General features: G+C 37.4%; 1 pseudogene; it reads right to left on the bottom strand.

The window, feature by feature from the left end:
- Positions 1-449: 449 nt before the first annotated feature.
- Positions 450-1,840, bottom strand: LOC100720408 (sphingolipid delta(4)-desaturase DES1-like; annotated as a pseudogene).
- Positions 1,841-8,324: the final 6,484 nt, after the last annotated feature.

The following is an 8,324-nucleotide window of genomic DNA, read 5'->3' as shown; positions in this document are numbered from 1 at the left end:
TAGATTTCATTTTGTTTTAATTGTTTGGGCCTCACTGGGTTTCTTAAATTAGTAAATTGATTTCTTCCACAAGTCTGAGAAATTCTTAGTCTTTATCTCTTGGAGTATTCTCTTGCCACCTTTCTTTCCCCTTTCAATTCTTGTGTTATTTTATCTTATTGCTGAAAAAAACACCCGACACCCACAGTTGAAGCAGGAAAGCTGTTTTTTTTAATTAATAGGTTAGTTGATTAGCTTTTTTAGTAAAGTAAAAAATCTGCATACATAGTTACAGACCCAGGCGGAGACTGCCCCAGGGAAGATAACTCAAGTGAGATAAGCTGAGCACACAGATCCAGACTGACTCCATGGAGATCCTAAGCGTTGCTGACCTGAGGCTTCCTCTTGCAGAATACACTGGCTTGGCCATTTTCAGATTTCGCAGGAGAATTCCTTTGCTATGATGAGATTTACTCCAGGACTTCCTGCCCTTTCGGAGGCCTCTTCATTCTGAAGTAGGGACTTATGGTATCATCCATAACAAAACTGTACAGCACTTTTACTTCAGAATTGGAGTGTGGTAGGTTGTCACAGTATTCCGCTACTATTTTCCTTAGCAGTGGAATGTTTATTTCCAGGACCACTGGGAAAGTTCTTATGTTCACTGTGATAATCCACACTGAAGGTCAATAAATTCAGAGGCCCGTAATATGAGTGAGTTTCTTTGTTTTTTCTTCTTCAGCTTTATTTGAATCCTTTTGATTACATAAGCAGAAAGGTATTTTGGAACCAATGCATTAATAGTTTTCAACATCTGCTAGTATTTAAACAGGGAAAGCAGAGTTGAGACTCAGAAGATACAGCAGACAGCAAAACCCAGCAATATGACCAAGTTTTATGTTCCTTTAAGAACATGTAATATTCTGCTACAAAAATGCCAGAAATTGGGTGTAAGCCCAGACCAAGAGGGGATGCTGTCAATATGTAAATTAAAGATTCGATTCCTGAAGCATAGTGAACTAGAATGTTAAAAGTAATATGGACCACAGTATTGATAATTTTGAGATAAGAAATTGGTTTGGAGTTGATGAACAGAAGTCAAAAAGCATAAATGAGAGGCTGAAGAATAACCCAAGTAAAATGACTGAAAGTGATACAGAAGAACCAGCTTCATAATCAGTAGGAATATACACATAGATGCCATCTGCTCCAAGGTATCTATGATGATCCATGTGAGTGTCTTAAAGGAAATTGAATCTGGAACCCCAGGGGAAAGATTAGCAACCATTCGAAAGCAGTGATTCCACAGCATCTTGTGGTGGCCGAAGGTGTCACTGAGTGGTTAATGCAACTGCCATAGGCCCCAAATATGACCGATTTCCAGTCCAAGTCTTTCACCAAGTAAAAGGCAACCTGCTGGATGAGAACCATTAGCATGATAAGCCATGTCAAGTTGTGATCAGGTTTCATCAAGGAATTTATCTCTGGATAATTTGCTCCCCAGCCCCCAAATGTAAACTATTGTACATAGAGTCAGTTGTTAAACAATACACTGTATCATTTTTCTTCTCAAAACAAAACAAAAACTACTTCTAAGATAATGGTATGTAACATTGTAACATATTAACTAGTGTTAATATCCTGGGTTTTTTTCCTTGAAATTCTGTATTATTTCTTTTTGTTTTGTTTAGTTTTTAAAGGAGAGAGAGAGAGAGAGGAAAAGAGAGAGAGAGAGAGAGAGAGAGAGAGAGAGAGAGAGAGAGAGAGAGAGAGAACACGAGCCCAGGAACTTGCAGGCCTGCACAGCCCGCAGCTGGTCTGTATAGACCCACTTGTCCTCAGGCGACACATGCCTCCACATGCTGGCGGTGGCTTGGCCACACTGGGTCAGCAGTCTCAGCTGGGCATGCTTGCCTGAGGCTCCAGTTTTGGTCTGTAGGTGGCGCACGCGGCAGCAACAGGGACTTTGGAACTTTTTTTTCCCTCACCATTTGTAGAAGTTTCAGTTCGTAATCATCTGGCTCCAAGGCAGGGTAGCATCACAAAGCTGAAATAGTTCATGGCAGACATAAGGCAGCAAGGTAAGCAAGCAAGCAAGGAAGTCTTAGCAGCTTTTTCTGCCCCTTTTATACTTGATCTAGGCTACCAGGATTAGGGTGGTACCAAACCAATCAATGGACTGATATAGTTATCACACACTCTTAATTCACAAAAGCAGGATCCAGCAACCTCTGAAACAAGCCCCACCTATGACCACATGAGGCTTGGAGGGGACATGTGGACACAAAGCATAACACTTCTGAACTCCCCTTAGATGTGTATCAGCTCTTCTCATGAAATCTACTTAAGTCATTCTTTTAAAATATAAGCTTAAATTTTTAAAGTAATTTGAAGTTTATAACAAAACTGTGGAGAAAATCCAGATATCCCATAAATTCCCTCCGCTAGCACATATGCTGCTTCCCTCACTGTCAGTATCCTCTACCAGACATACATTTGTTACAGTTGGTGAACCAACATTAATACATTATTATTGGCCAAGGCTTGTAGTGTATCTTATGGCTCATGCTTGGTGTTTGTCTTAGTTACTTTTTACTCATTGTTCAGACAAAATACTTGATGCCCAAAGTTAGGGAAGGAAAGGTTTATTTCTTAAAGTGCTTGAAGGTTTCAGTCCATACTCAGCTGGCTCCAAGACAGGGTTGCATGGCAGGGCTGCCATTCATGGCCTTTGCAAGCAGCAAGGCATGAACCAGCAAGTGAGAAAGACATCTTCTTCTCGCAGATACATTGCATCCTGGCTCCACCCCTGGGCAAGTGAAACACTCACACCACTAATCCAAGCACTAGACAACAAACCAATCACAAATGCTAGAGTTGGTCAAATCCATAATTGATAAGGCTTGGGGCCTTATCAATGACATAAACCATGACATTTTATGGCCTTGGACAAATTCATGACATAGCCCCCATTACAATATCATACAAGATAGTTTATTGCAGTAAGAAAATCCTCTGTGCTGTACCCCCTATTCTCCTAGACCCTTAATGACTACAGATCTTTAATGTCTCCAGAGTTTTTTCTTTTCCAGAATGTCATATGGTTGGAATCATACAATTTGGAGGGGTAATTAAACAATTTGCCTATTCAATTTGGCTTCTTTAACTTGGTGATAGGCATTTAACTTTCTCCCTTTATTTTCATGTTTTGATGGCTAGTTTCTCACAGTTTATTCATCTTTTGACAGACATCTCATTTGTTTCCATGTTTGGGCCATTGTGAATAAAGCCACCTCACTTTTGTTTTCTGTGCTTCTCATATTTTGCTTGAATTTTGAAATATATTTTCATTTGTATGCTATTGACATAAACAAGTTAGCAGTTACTTTTTAATAATCTAGAATTTTTTTGGTTATTTTTGGCTCCTTAGTTTCCATTTGAGAAAAGAGACTCATTTGAGCAATTTTCCTTTTGGATTCTTTTCTGGTAATTGATTCCATTTTCAGTTGTGTCTAATCTACCATGAAACTCATCTACTAAGATTTTAATTTTTCTTAATTTTTCATTTTTACAATTGCAATTGGGTTCTTTTCAAACTTATAAAATCATTTTATAAATTTCTACTTCTTTGAGACATGCTTAAATAGGCTTCTATCAATATCTGGAGTCAATTTAGGAGTAAGGGTAGATCAGAAGTAAATCATCCTTCATGAAGTCTATAGTTCAGATTTATTTCAGTGTCCCAAAAAACATCAACATTTATTTTTTATTTATTTATTTTTTGTCTCTTTTGAGACAGGGTCTCGCTATGCAGTTCAGGCTGGCCTTAAGCTCACTTTGTAGCCCAGGCTGGTCTCGAACTCACAACGATCCTCCTGCCTCAGCCTCCCGAGTGCTGGGATTACAGGCGTGAGCCACCACTCCTGGCTCAAAACATCAACATTTAAACAAGATAGAATGAGCAAAAAGTCTGAGAAATGACAGACAACAGAAGAAGATCCACTAGGATTTGTGGACACTAAAAGATGACATTAGTTTGCCTAAGTACCTAGTAAGAAACAGAACTTTGTTTTTTTTTTTCCTTTTTTTCTTAAAGCCTCAAAGTACACATCAATCATGGCTTTCATGAAAGCCTGGAGGCAGAAGCTTGAGAACTTTTTGTCTTCCAACTTCTAGAGTGTAGTTCACTGAGTTCCCTTTGCAGAGCTGAGTACATGTTGTGCTGAGACACCCTCCATTTATTTGAGACATGGTCTCATTATGCAGTTCAGATTGGCCTTAGACTTCCTGTATAGCCCATGCTGGCCTCAGACTTGGCAGCAATCTTAAGTAGTTGGTGTGTGTGTGTGTGTGTGTGTGTGTGTGTGTGTGTGTGTGAGAGAGAGAGAGAGAGAGAGAGAGAGAGAGATAGGGAGAGAGAGAGAAAGAGACAGAGAGAGACAGAGATAAAGAGACAGAGAAAGAGAAAGAATCCAGGTCACCAACACATTGCTTTATGTGTCCTTTTCCTTTAAGGAGCAATTTTAGTTTTGCAAATACATCCAGATAGAAAAGGTTTTGCTTCATGTCTTTGTGTTCAGACCATACCTATTCTCCTCAGAAGTGAGTGATATTTTAAAAGAATAAGTCAGATCTGTTCCTTTGTTTAAAACCTTTTAGTGAGTTTTGAACCCAGTCACATTGAAAATCCTTCCCAGGAACACCAAGGATTTAGTTAACCTGTCTCCTAGTTACCGCTGAGATCTTATCACACAAGATTCTTTGGTATTCCTCAGAGCCTCAGGGCTTTCTGCCTATTGTTTGCAATGCTCTTTTCCCTATTTGTGTGGATGCTTCGTTTAGGTCTTAAATTTCTGCCTAAACCTCATCTGTCAGAAAGGTCTTCCTTGATCATAGTATTTTATAATAGCACTCAGTTGGGTATGATGATGCACACTGGTGACCCCAGCACTCAGGAGGTTGAGGCAGGAAGATCACTGCAAGTTTGAGGCCAGTCTAGGCTACATAGTGAGTTAAAGTTCAGCCAGAACTACATAGTGAGACCCTGACTCAAAACAAACAAACAAACAAGCAAACAAACAAACAAAAACTAGCATTCCTCTCCATTCTTTATATTATTACCCAATTTTATTTTTTTGAAACAAAGTCTAGCTATGTAGTCCAGACTGGCCTTGAATTTCTGGCAATATTCCTGCTCAAGCCTCCACCATGCTAGCATTACAGGCATGTGCCAGCACACCCAGAACATTTCTTCTTTTCTTTCCATTGCTATTAGTCTTTTTTGTTTGTTCCTTTTTATTTTTTTTTAACTTCATTGCTACATTTTAGATATACAAATGAAAAAATTCATCATGGGGAATTTTTACCAGAACATGAAATATCTTGCTTCTTCTTTTGTTTTTGCCGTTCTCCTCCCCTTCCTCCTCCCCTTCTTTTTTTTTTATTTTTGTACGGGGATCAAACTCACAACTGTGTGCTTACAAGGCAGGCGCTTATGCTGCTGAGCTAAGTCCCCAGCGTCCTCTCCTACCTTCAAACCCCTCTTTCCTTCCTTGTTTACAAAAACTTTGTTTCTATTTTTCCTTCTCTTTTTTCTTTATCTCTTCCTTCCTTTCGCCCTCCTCCTTTCCTTGTTCCCCTTCCCATTTAAACATTTTCTTCCTATTTCACAATATTTATCATAAATTTTGGTCCTTATTTATACTTTGACTTTCTCACACCAAGAGAAACAACAACGTGATATTTAAACATGTGTGTCCAATTTACTTAAGACTGTGGTCTCAATATCCACTTAGCTAGAAATGTCTCAAGTTTATCCTTTTTTATGGCAGAGCAGTACTCCGTTGTATAAAAAAAACTTCACACCTTCACCAATTGATGAACATTTGCACTGTATCCAAGATTTAGCTATTACAAATTGTGCTGCTATAAAAATGGATGTGCATATATCACTGTGGTTTGGGGCTTTTAATTCTTTCTGGAAGATACCAAGAAGGCGAATATCTGGATCAAATGGTACTTCTAGCTTTTTTTTTAACTGTCATTGGTTAATTTCCCGATAATAGCCATTCTTTATGTAGTGAGATGGAATCTCAGTGTTGTTTTAATTTGTAACTCTTGAAAGACCAGTGATATTGAACATTTTTTCATATGTTTATTTGCCATTTTTATTTATTTACCTGAGCGGTATCTATTTATTTCAGATGCCCATTTTTGGATTGGGTCTTTAAATTGGAGGGCTCTGGTTTTTTTGAGTTGTTTATATATATTCGATATATATTTATATATGTCCTTTGTCTGAGGAACAGATAGGAAAAATTTTCTCTCACACTGTGGGTTGTCTCTTCACACTGTTTGTGGTTTCTTTTACTGTGTAAAAGGTTTTTTAAAAAGATAGGATCCCAGTTGTTGATTCTTTGTAATATTTCCTGTGCTAATGGGGTTTTGTTAATAAAGTCTATGCCTATCCCAATGGCCTCAACCTATTTAATCTTCCAGCAGACTTAATGTTTATGTTTTGATATTTAGATCTTTCATCCATTTCAATTTTAGTTTAGTGCATGGTGAAATAGCCTGGTCTAGTTTTAATCTTTGGCATGTGGAAAGTGAGGTTTTTAAAAAGCACCACTTATTTAAAAAGCTATCTTTTTTCAGTGAGGTGTTTGACCTCTTTATAAAAATAAGGTGACTGAGTGTGTTTGAAATTATTTCTGCATCTTCTAATCTGTTGCATTGATCCTTGGGTTTCATTTTTAGTCAGTACCATGCTGTTTTTATCACAGTAGATTCACAGTATAATTTCAAGTCAAGGATTGTGATATGCCATGCCTTACCTTTGTTACTTATAATGTATTTTGGCATTCTATGTTTCTTTGGGTATCAAATTTAGGATTGTTTTCTATCATTGTGTGAGATGTGCTATTGGCATTTTGATCAGGATCACATTAAATCTATATAAAAAATTTGGGAGTATGGCCATTTTCACTATGTGGGTTCTTCCAACCCAGTAACAATGGATATCTTTCCATATTCTGATATTTTCTTCAATATTCTTTTTCAGAATACTGTCAATGTCAATGCAAAGGTCTTTTTATTTCCTTCATTAGATTGATTCCTAGGTATTTCACTTTGAGAGGATGCTATTGTGAAAAGTACTGTTTCCCTAATTTCTCTTCAAGTGAATTTGTTATTTGTGTACAGGAATGCTATTGATTTTTGAGTATTGATTTTATATGCAGCTACACTACTGAATTTGTTATTAAACCTGGAAGTCTAATGGTGGAGTTTTGGGGTCTTATAGAGTACCATGTCACTAAAATAATTTAACTTCTTCCTTTCCTATCCTTATTTCTTTCTTTTGTCTATGCTCTAGCTAGTTTCCAGAACTATATTGAATAAGAGTGGTGAAAGTGAACATCCTTGTCTTGTTCCTGATTTTAGAGGAAAAGCTTTCAGTTTCTGTCCATCTAGTATGATGTTGGCTATTGGTTTGTCATAGATGGCTTTTATCAGACTAAAAGCTTCAAGCTCAACATAAGGTTGTTAATTTGAACTCACTCTTTCTGATATGAGAATTCAACCCTATAAATTTTCTTCATAGGACTGCTTTCATTGCATTCCATGAGTTCCAGTAAGTTGTAATGGCATTATCATTTAAGTGTAGAAACTATCTAATATCTTCATTAATTTTACCTGTGACCCATTGTTTGCTCAGTAGGCTATTATTTAATTTCCATGTTTATGAAGTTTTTGTGGTTTCATTTGTCATTGATTTTCATTTTTGTTGCACTATGATCCGATAATATGCATGGGATAATTCCAATTCCTTTGAAAGTACTGAAGCATGTTTTATGAGACAGTATGTGATGTATTTTGCAGAATGTCCCATTTGTACCTCAGAATGTGTATTCTAATGTTGTAGGTGAACCCTCTGTAGACATCCACTAAGTCCATTTGCTCAAAAATTTGATTCACTTCTGGTATTTCTTTCTTGATTTTTTTGTCTAGTTGATCTGTTTATTTATGACAGTAGTGTATTGATTTTTCTCCTTACAAGTGTATCACAGCTTACTTGATTACTCATGTCTGTTAATGTGTGTTTTATACAGTCAGATGCACTGCTATTTGGTGTATATATATTTAAGAGTGTTATCTCTTCCTCTTAGATTTGATAGGATTTTTGGCACAATGAAAGAAAGAGAATATAAAGTAGAAATGGCCTTTGTTCTAAGGATGCAAAGAGAAACTCTGTGACCGCCAGGGCCTGGCTTTCTCTGCCAGTCATGTGGTGAGGGGGGCATACATATAGCTTTGGTCTGGGTTGGTGCCTAAAGGGGGCATCGCTG

Source organism: Cavia porcellus, unplaced genomic scaffold, assembly GCF_034190915.1.
Source record: "Cavia porcellus strain 051 isolate PalLab524CR breed Dunkin Hartley unplaced genomic scaffold, mCavPor4.1 scaffold_3, whole genome shotgun sequence".
Lineage (NCBI taxonomy): Eukaryota > Metazoa > Chordata > Mammalia > Rodentia > Caviidae > Cavia > Cavia porcellus.
This window is presented reverse-complemented; position numbering and strand designations above follow the sequence as displayed.